Source organism: Pristiophorus japonicus, chromosome 8, assembly GCF_044704955.1.
Source record: "Pristiophorus japonicus isolate sPriJap1 chromosome 8, sPriJap1.hap1, whole genome shotgun sequence".
Lineage (NCBI taxonomy): Eukaryota > Metazoa > Chordata > Chondrichthyes > Pristiophoridae > Pristiophorus > Pristiophorus japonicus.
In genome coordinates this window covers 26321372-26337612 of record NC_091984.1, presented here as the reverse complement: position 1 = coordinate 26337612, position 16241 = coordinate 26321372, and positions in this window count along the sequence as shown.

Sequence of the window (16241 nt, the reverse complement as noted above, 5' to 3'; positions counted from 1 at the left end):
TTAAGTCTTGAGTAATAATTATTGTGACCATTGGGTAATAAATCATTAAATCATCAAAGATATGTACCTGCCAGTAACTTTTCCGAAACCAATGCCTGTCTCTGAAGGTAGCTTGTGGTATATGCCACTAAACTTGCTTAACATAATATATTGGTTGGCCCATGGCCAGTGGCTTCATTGGCCATCTTTTGTAAATCCTTACTCTTCCATATCTAGGTAGAACACATGAGTCTTACAACATCTAACAGGAAACAAAGGCCTCCTCTTGGTAATATGTCTTAACATAAAGTAGCATTTTGTACATTAAAGTTCAAAAAGCTTGTCCTCATAGGAGTGGCTGGTTTTTTTGTTTTTAGCTTTAAAATATTTAATGTTTATTAGAGCCCAACTCAAATTCTCCAAGTCCGAAAGTGGTTCTATTTTACACTGCCTCTAATCCAGAAACACACTACATATTTACATTCCTTTCTACAGAAGCATCTAAAAGACCCAAATTATTTTGCACCAATGTATTTCTGCAATTTTTCGGAATATGTCAAATCAATCTGATTGATACATGGCAATCCAATTTAGTTAAAAGCTTACATACACAAGAATTGAGCCATAAAGTAGCTAATTTGGCTAGAAAGTGGAACATGATTTCCCCCTGCCTATACACCTTTTTGAAACAGATTTTATATATAAATCTCATCTATTGCCCTAATAATGAAATTGCAGCAATGAGTAACTACCATCTTCATTGGAGATGAATAAGAAACACAAATCATAGTGATGAGTGGTCAAAATGCTTGTACAATATTCATGTGCTAGTAGAAAGTTGCGTACAGCAGTGCTTAAGTATGGTTAGTTGTCAGGTGGGTCACAAAGTGTAAGGGAATAATGGGTGAAGCACAACATTTAAGAAGGAACCATTGTCCAAGTAGCCGAATATCTTTGGGGCTCGTCCACTGAAAGCTAGAGGCTCACTTATTACCGTCCCATCATAGAGACAGATAATGTGAGGAAGACAAGTGGTTATAAAAGGGAAACATTTTAAAAAACAGAAACATTTGGATTTTGCATTAGAATAAAATGTGATATTATGTATTATATTGCAATGTAATATACAATCTCTTTTTTAAAAAACTGAATACCAACCTAACCTGTTTCTTTCGACAATCTGTTAATGAGGAATGCTAAAGTAGCTGTCGATTTAAGTCCCTTTTCATTTCCCTCATTAGGAGTTAGCTGTTAGGCAGTTGTGGTCAACATTTCACATAGAACACATCCCTATCTTCAGGAAGATGAATGTGCAACTTTGCTTCTCTTAATTTTCCACGAACATTTGGAGAAGTAAAATCACAGATTGTCTTGCTGATAGCAAAAGGGCCACATCAGAGTCATTCTGTTAGCTATCCGAACAACATGCATCAGTATTTCAAATTCTTGACTAGCAATAAATGTTGTCTATTAACAATAATGCACAATCAAGCTTCATTTTTATATTAAGTTACAGTTTAAAGGGCATCATAACAAATATCTTCTACATTTTTTGAGTTTTATGAATGTGACAAAAAACACTCAGTTAATTACCACAAACTATACACTAAATTTTTAACATCTCTTACGGTGACAAAATAAACAACTTCAACTAGAGTCACTCGGCAAGTTGGATATTTGAGACCGACTGAAACGTTTGATGTCTACCTCTATATGGCCTCTATTATAAGTGAGCTGACATTTTCAATTTATCGCACAAAAAGCACCAATAGGCAAAGTTTGGCCAAAATGCCGATTAAAAGTTATACGGTGACGTCCCTGCAGATGAGAGTCAAGTTTGCGTGCGTAGTGGCTGTTACTGTAATTCTGTGTAGACCGTGCAGATTGTGAATAGATTACACATTTTTGGGCAGCTGATTAAGCTGGAAGATACTAAAATGATGACTTCCATATGCATAGTTGCACAAAAATAGGGTCAGAGAAAATAAAAACTACACATAAATTTCAGATGTGCTCAATAATCTCGAAGGCATTCCTCTTTCACAGAATTATATAGAAATTATAACATGAAACAGACCATTCAGCCCAACCAGTCTGTGTTGGTGTCTAAACAAGCAGTCGTGTTAATTCCATTTGCCCGCCCTGTTCCGAGATCCCTGTATCCGCCTTTCTTTCAACTATCCATCCAAAATATCCTTAAAGGTAGAAAAAGCCATAAGAAAGCTAAAAAAACAAGGCCACGAGAGGGGATGGAATCCCCGCTGAGGCACTGAAGTATGGCGGAGAGGCACTGTTGGCGCGAATACATGACCTCATCTCTCTCATCTGGAGAGAGGAGAGCATGCCGGGAGATCTCAGAGATGCAGTGATCGTGACCATCTTTAAAAAAGGGAACAAGTCCAACTGCAGCAACTACAGAGGAATCTCCCTGCTATCAGCCACTGGGAAAGTCATCGCTAGAGTCCTCCTCAACCGTCTTCTCCCCGTGGCTGAGGAGCTCCCCCGGAGTCACAGTGCGGATTTCGTCCCCTACAATGGACATGATTTTTGCAGCTCGACAGCTGCAGGAAAATTGCAGGGAACAGCGCCAGTCCTTATACATGGCCTTCTTCGACCTTACAAAGACCTTTGACACTGTCAACCGCGAGGGTCAATGGAGCGTCCTCCCCCATTTCGGATGCCCCTAAAAGTACGTCACCATACTCCGCCTGCTCCACGACAACATGCAGGCCGTGATCCTTACCAACAGATCCATTACAGACCCAATCCATGTCCGGAACGGGGTCAAACAGGGATGCATCATCGCCCCAATCCTCTTCTCAATCTTCCTCGCTGCCATGGTCCACCTCACAGTCGACAAGCTCCCCGCTGGAGTGGAACTAAACTACAGAACCAGTGGGAACCTGTTCAACCTTCGCCATCTCCAGGCCAGGTCCAAGACCACCCCAACCTCTGTTGTCGAGCTACAATACGCGGATGACGCCTGCGTCTGTGCACACACACAGGCTGAACTCCAGGATATAGCTGATGTATTTACTGAGGCATACGAAAGCATGGGCCTTACACGAAACATCCGTAAGACAAAGGTCCTCCACCAGCCTGTACTCGCCGCAGAGCACTGCCCCCCCAGTCATCAAGATCCACGTCGCGGCCCTAGACAACGTGGACCACTTCCCTTATCTCGGGAGCCTCCTATCAACAAGAGCAGGCATTGACGACGAGATCCAACACCGCCTCCAATGCACCAGTGTAGCCTTCGGCCACCTGAGGAAAAGTGTTTGAAGGCCAGGCCCTCAAAACTGTCACCAAACTCGTGGTCTACAGGGCTGTAGTAATACCCGCCCTCCTGTATGGCTCAGAGACATGGACCATGTACAGCAGACACCTCAAGTCACTGGAGAAATACCACCAACGATGTCTCCGCAAGATCCTACAAATCCCCTGGGAGAACAGATGCACCAACGTTAGCGTCCTTGTCTAGGCCAACATCCCCAGCATTGAAGCACTGACCACACTTGATCAGCTCCGCTGGGCAGGCCACATAGTTCGCATGCCAGACACAAGACTCCCAAACAACGCGCTCTACTCAGAACTCCTTCACGGCAAACGAGCCAAACGTGGGCAGAGGAAACATTACAAGGACACCCTCAAAGCCTCCCTGATAAAGTGCAACATCCCCACTGACACCTGGGAGTCCCTGGCCAAAGACTGCCCTAAGTGGAGGAAGTGCATCCGGGAGGGCGCTGAGCTCCTGAGTCTTATCGCAGAGAGCATGCAGAAATCAAGCGCAGGCAGTGGAAGGCCACCCACCCTTTCCCTCAACCACTATCTGTCCCACCTGTGGTTCTCGTATTGGACTGTACAGCCACCTAAGAACTCATGTTATGAGTGGAAGCAAGTCTTCCTCGATTCCGAGGGACTGCCTATGATGATGATGATGAAATGTTGACATGGTCTCTGTTTTAATCACTAACTCCAGTAATGCATTCCACAGCCTCAAATCTTGGTTAATGAAAATCATGCTTTATCTTCCCTTAGCTTAACTAACTTATCTAAAATGTTCATTTTATCCTTCAGAACATTGCTCATTTGGCTCTCAACCACTTCAGGATTCATCTCCGCTCTGGCGTACTTTTCTTTAGTAAAGAGCAATGCGAAGTACTTATTAAATACCTCAAATTGACAATTCTCTCCTCTCAGGGGTCCCACCTCACTTTTAACAAATCTCTTTTTACAGATATCTCCTTTGTTTTGATGACGTCGGTTGAAGGATGAATGTTGGCCAGGAGCAGGCAGCTGGGGCCTCAGTTTAACATCTATAGGAACAGGAGAAGGCCTCTCAAGCCTGTTCCATTCAATGAGATCACGGCTGATCTGTGACCTAACTTTGGCCCGTATCCCTCAATACCTTTGGGTTAACAAAAAGCTATCAATCTCCAATTTAAAATGAATGGATCTAGCATCAATTGCCATTTGCGGGAGAGAGTTCCAAGTTTCTACCACCCTTTACGAGTAGAAATTTTTCCTAATTCCACTCCTGAAAGGTCTGGCTCTAATTTTTAGACTATGCCCCCTAGTCCTAGAATCCCCAACCAGCGGAAATAGTTCCTCTCTATCTACCCTATCTGTTCCCCTTAATATCTTGAAAACTTAGATTAGAATACCCCATAACCATCTAAATTCCTGAAATACAACCCTAATTTGTGTAATTTCTCCTTGTAACTTAAACCTTGAAGTCCGGGTCTCATTCTGGTAAACCTATGCTGCACTCCCTCCAAGGTCAATATAGCCTTCCTAAGTTGTGTTGCCCAGAACTTGTCGCAGTACTCCAGGTGGGTCCAACCAGGGTTTTGTACAGTTGCAGCATAACCTCTACCCCCTTGTACTCCAGTCATCTCGATATAAAGGCCAGCATTCCATTAGTCTTTTTGATTATTTTTACCTGTTCATAATATTTTAATGATTATGTACCTGGACCCCCAAGTCTCTTTGGATATCCACTGTTTTTAGCTTTTCACCATTTAGAAAGTATCTTTTCTATCCTTTTTAGGTCCAAAGTGGATGACCTCACATTTAAATCTATTTGCCACAGTTTTACCCATTCACTTAATCTATCAATATCCCATTGCAATGTTATGCTTTCATCTACACTGCCTACAATGCCATCTATCTTTGTGACATGGGCAAATTTGGATAAATGACTTTCTATGCCATCATCTAAGTCGTCAATAAATATTGTTAATAGTTGAGACCCTAACACAGATCCTTGCAGATCACCACTAGTCACATTCTGCCAATTTGGTATCCAATTTAAGTACATACCCATTATCCCTACTGCCTGTCTCCTGCCACTCAGCCAATTTCCCAACCAGTTCAATAATTTGCCCTCATAGACTTTAGTTAACAGTCTCTTTCATGGGACTTTATCAAATGCCTTCTGGAAGTCCATATAAATAACATCTATAGACATCTCATCCAAAATACAACATCTCCAATACAGCAGCACTCCATCAGTTCTGAAGTGTCAGCTGAGATTATATGGTCAAGGAATGGGCTTGAATGCACGACCTTCTGATTCAAAGCCACAACCTTCTGACTCAAAGTCAAGAACAGTACCTCTGTTTCAAATAGTGCCATGGGTTCTTTACTGCTCACCTGAGCCCTTGCAATAGGCAGACGGAGACTGCATTAGTTAATGGAATGGGAGCCAATAAATGAAAAGTTAGTACACTAGTAGCCTTCCATCAATAAAGAATTAGCTAGGGTGACAGTAGATTTGGCACAAGTGGCCTCAACCCCTGGGTTGGGGAAGAGGAAGAATTGGCTAGGTTTAATGCTTCTGATTACTATCTTGATTCCTGCTGGCAATAAGTGCGTATCGAGGACTGAATGAGATTCAAATATGATGCTCGTCATAGTTGAATAGCTTGTCAAAGTTTGCATGTGTATAATAACCATTTAGATGAAGTACTGAAGAGCAATTAACTATTTGTGGAATCTTGTGGAACTGCAGCAAGGAATAATCTTGGATTTAGGAAGGGAAGAAATAAATTAGCTGAGCAAAAAAGTATGTGTTGGTTACTATGAGGTTACACAAAATGCAAGAAAAATGTCTGAAATACTGATGTTCCAAATACATTCAGGCTCCAGGGTTTATATATTGTTTAAATGTCTTAGAAATAAGTATGAAATTAGGCAAATAACCCAGAGGCAACTCCTCTACTTCCTATTATCTTGAACATTTAAAAACCGTTCAATTACAAAATAGAACAAGATGGTAATTTTTGACTGTTCAAAGAACATTTGCAAAGATGTTTGTGCAATTATTGGTCATTCATATTGTCGTTCTGTAACATTAAAGCATGTAGTATTGCGCAACTAGCTGAAAATAAATACTGATAAGTGTGACCTGGTGTTGCTTCAACATGTTGCACCATAATGTAACGATATGATAGGACACAGTTTTGTGACTGTGATTCCCCATAGTGTGAGCTCTTAATCTCAGTTATGCCTTTACAGGCAACCATCATCACATGACAGTGCTATCACAGATAAATCATGTCACCACCATGGCAGTATAAACCTCCCCCTCCCCAGTTGCTCAGAGGTAAAAACACGATCAGTGAGACATATAGAGCAGAGTGTCTCAACCACAAATGAAAAATTAAAACACTAAGGGGTCAAAATTGGTGGACATACCGCCGACATACTGCTCAAAATCGTGAAATTGATCGAAAAATACCAACCTGGCGGAAAATTAATCAGCGACATGCCGCCGGGCGGTACACGTACTGTTCGCCCCTGCACACCGCCGATATAACGCCCAAAATCGTGAAATTGATGACTTACCACAACATACCGCCGACCCTGCAGACTGCCCTGGAAAAGGTGATTTTAAGTCGATCTTCAGTCAGCGGTATGCATCTTCACCTGTGAAAATTTGTCAACCGCCCCCCCACCACCCCCCTCCTAAGAAGTGATCTTCCCCCACTCCCTCCAAGAAGCCACCCCCACCACTTGCCTGCACATCACTCTCAGGCCGGCTGTCTGTGGATTCTCGTCTGTGCCTCTCGGGGGGAGGCGGGCGGAGCTTCACAGCAACGTGTGTGCACATAACTCGGGACCCGAAGATTCCCGAGTGAAAAGGACCCACCGCCGGCTGCACTCCGCTCGGCCCGCTGCACTCCGCTCGGCGTACCGTCGAGACAAAACTGATGAAAATCGCCCACACTCCGCCCCGGCGGTACCCGGCGGTATGAAATTACATACCACCGGCATACCGCCGAACGACCAATTTCTGGCCCTAATAACAATCCAACAACAAAAATATGGGCTCAGTGAGTAGCTAAGCCATACAAAGCATGAGCTCCCAGGATTAACTGAGTTAGTTGCGCTCAACTAGAGCAGCAGTAAAGAAGCTATAATTGGCCTCAGCGTTGCTGGACTAAGGGGAAGGGGCAGGTGAAGAAAAAGAAAATACATTTTTAAAAACTCCACACTTCCCACCTGTGATTGCCGTCCAGTGACCCCTGCTAGAAGTGTGCATGTGGATATTGAGTGAGAACAGAAATGGGCTCAATTGTGATGCCCTCCAAAATTTATTAGCCTGTCAACTTACTTATCGAGGCTTACATCTGATAATGGCCACTTGGGTGAATTATCAGAGGGTGAGCAATGTCAGTGGGATCATATCCGATTAAGGGAGTCACTGTCTTCAGGAGAGGAAAGGGGAGAAAAGTGGAGTAAAAGAAATGGCAACACACTGGTAGCAAATCTGTCCATCTTAAATAGGGAACCCTTGAGCAAGACAGAGCGCTTTTGATTAATAGCGATATAAATCGCTAGTCTGATTTTTAATTATAATTTGACAACAGAATTGACATAATAATACGGATCACATATGCGGTTAAAAAGGCGTACAAGATCCTTGGTTTATAAATAGAGGCATAGCGTAGAAAAGCAAGGAAGTTATGCTAAACAGTTATATATCACTGGTTAGACCTCAGCTGGAGCATGGTGTCCAACTCTGAGCATCTCGCTTTAGGAAAGATGTCAAGGCCTTGATTGAATTCTGTGTCCATTATCTTTCGCAGCACAATCTTGGCCATACTACATGGGCAGATATTTGGCTGCTTGGTACTTCCCACGAAAAAGGGGTAAAAATAGAACGGCGCGTGACCCTGGCCATTCTCATGCAACTCCCAGTGGTCAGTTTCATAGCTACACCGGCAGAGATCTAGGAGAAGGCTATCTGTCCACTCTCAGAGCCAGATTACAGTAAACGTATGGCAAAACTCAAATCGGATAAATACCTCATATGTTAATTTAAAAAATATTGCATGATGGATCAGGGAGCTAATCCTGTGATTGACTAAACCGCACAGATTGGAAAGGTTCAGTTAGCTGCTCTCAACTAGTACAGCAGTAGTCAAGATTATACAATGGTCACAGAATAATCTGTCGACACTCCCGGTCAAGGCTCATGTGTGAAAGGCACCTTGTGAGAGGTACAGGTACTTACTATTGATTGCCTAATGCCCGTGGAACCATACCCCAGCAAAAAGTAAACTCCTTCGGGAGAGCTTGGAAGGGGGAACAATTTACTGAGAAAAACTACAAAAAGAAAATTCATCTAGATCTCATTTAAAATGACAGGCCTGGATTACCATCAAAATAATCTATACTTCAATTCAATACCTCGTCACTGCCCATTGCAGGATGCAGAGATCATTTTTAGCATTGAGAATAAAAATCATGCAATTTATACATGTAAATTATTTTAATGCAACACATCAAATCTGATTCATTTTCCTTTTATCTATAATTCAGTAATATCTACACAATAAGCAAAGTTGCCTCAATTGTAAGAACTCACATTAGTCCAAGTACAATTTAAATCATAGTAATTATGTCCATAGGAATTGGGATAGGAAAAAAATCTCCTAAGTGACAACCAACTGTAAACTGATACTGCAAGTATGACGAGGAAAGCTACAGAGGAATGATAAATAAACCAAAATGAGATTATAAAACAAAAGTTAACACTGCAGCTTCCAGTCACAAGCTAAACAGAATGTGTCAAAACAGGGAGCAAAGGAAAAAATGAGGAGGAAAGGGAAATAAGATAAGGAATGTTGCTATCGCATGAAGATGTATGTTAATAAGTTGACAGCAGAAAGCTGCACCAGTAGATTTACATCAGAACCAGCTGCACTTTTCAGAAGGCAAGATTTGTACAAGAAAAAATGTGTTACAGATAATAGAAAAGATTAACAGAAAGTAAGCAATTTCAGATTTTATCACCTACCTCATGGTTCAGCTCCTCTATCTGATCCTTTAGTTCTCGAATATATTGGGTGGAGTCTGAATTATTAATTTGGCCTTTAACTTTACCCTCTTCTTTCTGAAATGGAGAGAACAAAAACATTTATTTCAGCATTTGCCTAAATCTGTTAAATCATAAAACAAGTGGTGGCATAATTTTTCACTTGAAAATATATATTTTCCATAAAAACGTGGTTAATTTGGAAACAAGCAACACACACACACAAAGCTATAAATGGTGCAAGATGAAAATTGTTCTATTCTAGAAAGCTGCCCAAAATGAAACATCCCATTGCTTATTTAGCGACGGACACAATGAGATATTGTTAATTTACCTTCAATGAAGCATGCACAATGACTGTGTGTATAATTGATGTATCATTGCTGAAAATATTACAATTAACCATCATTGCAGTCACACATGAATTAGTCATTCCCAAACAGCCAACTTTCGTTTCACACTGCAGAAGATGCAGGCATTCCAAGAGTAGAATTATTCCCAAATTAAAATTGAATGAAAACTTTATTCCATTCTGCCCAATATTTTATAACTGACACTGAATGGTCAGTTCAGCATCAGTTATCCACTTTGGTGGCAAAAAAAGGAAGGCAGATTATCTGAATGGTGACAGATTAGTAAAAGGGGAGGTGCAACAAGACCTGGGTGTCATGGTACATCAGTCATTGAAAGTAGGCATGCAGGTACAGCAGGCAGTTAAGAAAGCAAATGGCATGTTGGCCTTCATAGCTAGAGGATTTGAGTATAGGAGCAGGGAGGTCATATTGCAGTTGTACAGGGCTTTGGTGAGAGAACACTGAGTATTGTGTGCAGTTTTGGTCTCCTAATCTGAGGAAGGACATTCTTGCTATTGAGGGAGTACAGCGAAGGTTCACCAGACTGATTCCCGGGATGGCAGGACTGACATATGAGGAGAGACTGGATCGACTAGGCTTATATTTACTGGAATTTAGATGAATGAGAGGGAATCTCATAGAAACATATAAGATTCTGACGGGACTGGACAGGTTAGATGTAGGAAGAATGTTCCCGATGTTGGGGAAGTCCAGAACCAGGGGTCACAGTCTAAGGATGAGGGGTAAGCCATATAGAACCGAGATGAGGAGAAACTTTTTCACCCAGAGAATTGTGAACCTTTGGAATTCTCTACCACAGAAAGTTGTTGAGTCCAGTTAGTTGGATATATTCAAAAGGGAGTTAGATGTGGCCCTTACGGCTGAAGGGATCAAGGGGTATGGAGAGAAGGCAGGGGTGGAGTTCTGAAGTTGCATGATCAGACATGATCATATTGAATGGTGGTGCAGGCTAGAAGGGCTGAATGGCCTACTCCTGCACCTATTTTCTGTGTTTCTATGTTGAGAATGTGTCCCTCCAATTCTATAACAACTGGAACAGAAATTGTGCGCGACTTGAGTAGCAGTCATATTTACCGTTGAGATATATGGAAAATATGATTATTTAATATAAAATTTGTTCTATTTTAATTTTGTAAGATTATGGGTTGAGTAAAAATGAACAAATTATATGCTTTATCAATGAAATATAACAATGCACTGATCAAACTTTTCCTGTACATCACATTTCCTGTACCTTTATTCTTTTTCCTTTGTCTTTCTCTATGTACATGCAAGTCGAAAGCGCCAGATGTGGAAACAATTAGTGTGTTGCTAATTACGTATACATACGTTTTCAGAAAAAAAATCTTATAATATAAAATAAAAATGTACTGTTCATGTTCACACTGCTTTTTCTGCTGCTTTCTTGGATTTATTCTTTTGTTTATGTCACTGTTTACCTGGCTCTTCTTTCCCTTTTATTTATTTTTGTTTGTCAATTATTTAACTTTGGTTCTCTTACAAGTTCTCTCTCCATTCTTGCCTTTTTTTTTAAACTCAGGCTTAAAGACCTGCAGAATTCACACTGCAACAAAATGGCCTCTCAGCATGTTGACAGCCATTCTAAAGTTGCTATAGGTACTGTAAAATCCAGCAAATTTCTCACTTGTATCCATATTCCCTGGTGAGGATCTAACGGAAAAGAGGAACGTTGGGGAAATTGGGAGCACTGAATTACATATGCAAAATATTTTTTTTATCAATATGGTTGCACTATCAGCATTAAAAACCACAAAATTCCCATCTCAGTTATTAATAACCAAGGATTGTCAGAGTACATTAGCACACACTCACAGTTCATGAAGCAGTTTTAGAGGAACTGATCTGCAGAAAAAATTTAAACAAACTTTCTGAACCAATAAATCCTATTATACAGGTGCAGCATTCAAAGTCCAGAGTTCCGGAATCTGGGACGATTCGTGGCAGGATCGTCCGGAATCCGTAAAATGTTCCGGAATCTGGACCGGGTGACCCTGCCCGACCTCGGGGCCTCGCCTCGCCACCACTTGCCTCGGGGCCTCCTTGCCGGCCCGCGCGAACACCTCCTCGGCGCGGCAGGCCAGTGCGAACTCCTCCTCGTCGTGTCCCTGCCCGACAATGACATCCTCGGCAGGACCCGCTGGCCCGACAACCTCCTTGACGGGGCCCCGCCCGAACACCACCTCTGTACGGCCGACCCGCCCGACAGCCTCCTCGGCGGAGTCCCGCCCGACGCAAACACCTCCTCCACCGGCCCCGGACGGCCCAAACAGCTCCTTGGCAGGTAACCCCCCCGCCCCCATCCGCCTTTCTGACGTTCCGAAATCCAGAAATACACGAACCTGGGCTCGGGTGTTTCCGGATTTGTGACGTCAGAAAGACATTCCAAAATCCAGAAAAACACGAAAACCGGCTCGGCCTCGGTCCCGAAGTTGCCGGATTCGGGATACTCAACCTGTATAGCTGCTACACCTCCTGAAACACAACAATTGGCTTATCCATCACTGAGGATTATACAATCATTTCACTTGTTACTTAAGTTATAACACAATCCTTGGAGGTAGCGGAGCACAATACATTACAGAGCAAAAGCCACCATATCTTCTTGTCGGGGGTTATTCCCAGGTCATTATTACATGCCTGCTGGCGGCCAGCACAAGTGGTCATTGAAGGAGGTCTAGAGATTGGGCTGCCAACCTGACCTTTACCTGAAAGAGGCAAGGACCCAGACGGATGTAAAATGCTGTGATCAAACTGAATGTAGGGATTAAACTGAGAATGCATACCTTTCCTTGGCTGATAAAATCCTCAAGAGAAAAACACATTGAAAAGATACTAGCATGTCACACTCTAGGAACTAAAAATTCCTCTCAGTAGTAATAGTGCATAGACATTCACAACTACAAGCAAGCTTCAATTTTTTTTTAAAAACAGTGTTCCACCATATTAAACTCTCATTCTAAACACACCCCTTTGATCTCAGATAAACTACTGCAAAACTGGGGTTGACCATTATTGTCTTTCACCAATATAATGGATCTGATTATGTTGGAGGCAGCACAGGACTTCTGGGAATCAGTGTTTTGTTGAGGTTTTCCCTCAACTAACTGATAACAGAAAGCAGTTACCAGGCTTCCTAGTTGGGCACATATGGCTCACAGGTGCCAGATAAACTGTAGAGAGATGTCAAGAATATAGAAGTAATGACTTCCCTGTTACTATGCATTTCAGGCTTCTCGATAGGATTTGGTCTTTCCTTTTTTTCGTAACAGTGTTGAAGTGCTAGTTTTTGTGTCACATTAAATCAGATATAATTACCTGCATTTTACCCAGCTTGGCATTAAATACTGCATTCAATGCTGACACACACAACACTTAGAAGTAAATAATGGCCAATTATAGGCAAACATACCCTAAAATTCCTCGGGACAGGGAAGGTGGTTCGGTGGCAAACTGGCAGCAAGGAGTGGGGGTGGGGTGAGCTGTTTCGCAATTTGGAGCAGACCCAGATCTGGCGACGTTCTGCCCCTTTTTGGCTCCATTGGAAATCCAAGTACATTTGAGGTCGAACCCATAATACAACTAGCATCAAACAAATATATCACTTACGCCCATAGCAATGCTGGATGTCAGGGATACGTGAGAGTTTACATGTTGTTCTGTAGCCAGGCAATGAAGGTACTGAAGTAAAGTGAAGTGAACTGAACTGAACTCTCCGATTTCTCCATTACCTCCCATAATATGAACTCTTTTTGCCTCTGCTCTTTTCAACATACAACATAGATAGGCAGCTCCATCTGGGAGAATCCCAAGTGGAATTCTAGGCAAAGGTACAATTCAACAACAACTTGCATTTATATGGTGCTTTTAATGCAGTAAAACACCCAAGGCACTTCACAGGGGCATCATCAAACAAAATTTGCCACATAAGCAGATATTAGGACAGGTTTTACATAGGATATACGACACAGAAACAAGCCATTCAGCCCAACCATTCCATGCTGGTGCTTATGCTCCACTCGAGCCTCATCCAGTCTTTTCTCATCTAAATCTTTCAGCATAACCCTCTATTCCCTTCTCCCTCATATGCTTGTCTAGCCTCCCCTTAAATGCATCTATACTATTCGCTTCAACCACTCCCTGTGATAGCGAGTGCCACATTCTCACCACTCTTTGGGTAAATAAGTTTCTTCTGAATTCCCTATTGGATTTCTTGGTGACTATCTTATATTGATGGCAGCTAGTTGTGCTCTTCCCCACAAGTGAAAACATTCTCTCTGTATCCACTCATCAAATCCTTTCAGAGTTTTAAATCTCTCTCTTAGGTCACACCTCAGCCTTCTTTTTTCAAGAGAAAAGATACCAGCCTGTTCGTCCTTTCCTGATATGTATATCCTCGCATTTCTGGCATCATCCTTGTAAATCTTCTCTGCACCCTCCCCAGTGCCTCTATATCCTATTTATAATATGCCGACCAGAACTGTATGCAGTACTCCAAGTGTGGTCTAACCAAGGTTCAATACAGGTTTAGTATAACTTCCCTACTTTTCAATGTATACCTCTAAAAATAAACTCTAGTGCTTGGTTTGCTTTTTTTACGGCCTTGCTAACCTGTGTCGCAACTTTTAGTGATTTGTGTATTTGTACTCCGAGATCCCTTTGTTCCTCTACCCTACCTAGGCTCTCACCCTCCAAGTAATAAGTGACCTCCCTATTTTGCCTACCAAAATGTAATACCTCACATTTATCAATATTGAACTTTGTTTGGTCAAAGAGGTAGGGTTTAAGGGGCATCGTAAAGGAGATGTAGCGAGGCCGAAAGCTTGACAACTTATATTTATATAGTGCCTTTAACGTAGTGAAACGTACCAAGGCACTTGACAGGAGTTTTATGAGTTTAAAAATTTGACCCTGAGGCGCACAAGTAGAAATTAGCGCAGGTGACCGAAAGCTTGGTCAAAGAGGTAGGTTTTAAGGAGCGCCTTGAAGGAGAAAAGAGAGGTAGAGAGGTTTGGCAGGGAGTTCCAGAGCTTGGGTCCTCGACAACAGAAGGCACGGCCACCAATGGTTGAGTGATTATAATCAGAGATGCTCAAGAGGGCAGAATTAGAGGAGCACAGACATCTCGGGGGGTTGTGGGGTTGGCGGGATTTGAAAATAAGGATGAGAATTTTGAAATCGAGGCGTTGCTTAACTGGAAGCCAATATAGGTCAGCAAGCACAGGGGTGATGGGTGAACAGGATTTGGTGAGAGTTAAGACATGGGCAGCCGAGTTTTGGATCACCTCTAGTTTACGTAGCGTAGAATGTGGGAAGCCAGTCAGGAGTGCTTGGAATAGTCAAGACTAGAGGTAACAAGGGAGGGAATTCCAGAGCTATGGCCTCAGCAGCTGAAAGCACGGTTGCCAATGGTGGAGTGATTAAAATCAGGGATTTAAAAGCAGCTTCCTTAATGTGATCCTCCACGCAGTGAATTACCAACCTCTGGTACCATTTGGAGGCCAGATTCTTACCAATAAGAGAAAGGGAAAAGCTGGTGGGGGAGACATGTTAGACAACATCACTGGTAACCAGTTTGCAAACTGGGAGAATCTTGGGAAAAATTCACTCATCCTGAGATAATAACTGGCAACGGGAGACTCGGGAACACGGTCGCAAAAAATGCCTTTCATTTTAATAAAAAAGGTAAGAATAGAACAGCCTACATCATAATTTTAAAAGGACAAAGGGTGTTAAAAAAACAAGCCTGAAGGCTTTGTGTCTTAATGCAAGGAGTATCCGTAATAAGGTGGATGAATTAACTGTGCAAATAGATGTTAACAGATATGATGTGATTGGGATTACAGAGACGTGGCTCCAGGATGATCAGGGCTGGGAACTCAACATCCAAGGGTATTCAACATTCAGGAAGAATAGAATAAAAGGAAAAGGAGGTGGGGTAGCATTGCTGGTTAAGGAGGAAATTAATGCAATAGTTAGGAAGGACATTAGCTTGGATAATGTGGAATCTATGGGGCCATGTTTCGGCCTGAGTTGTTCCTGTTTTTTTGGAGCAACTGGTTTAGAATAGAGTATCTTAGAAATTGCAATTCTCGGCATTTCGTTTGCTCCAGTTCTAGCCAGTTGGAACAGTTTCAGTTTGGAACAGATTTTTTTTTCCAAAAGGGGGCGTGTCCGGCCACTTACGCCCGTTTTGAAAGTTTAGGCAGTGAAAACTTACTTCAAACTAACTTAGAATGGAGTAAGTGTAGATTTTTGTACGCTCAGAAAAACATTGCCTACAGTTCGAAAATCAGGCGTAGGTTACAAATCAGGCATAGGGAATGGGGGGCCGGGGGGGGTTTAAAAGGGAAGTTTACAAACTTCAGTTTTACAAATAAAGAGCCATCATCAATAATAAATGATAAATACATCAATAAATCAACCAATAAAATCAAATAAAATTAAAAAATTAAAATTTAAAAAAAAAAAAAATCTATAAAAATTGTTCTACTCACTGATTGCAGCACCGGGAGCCCTGCAACAGTGTGCAGGGACGGGCCGCC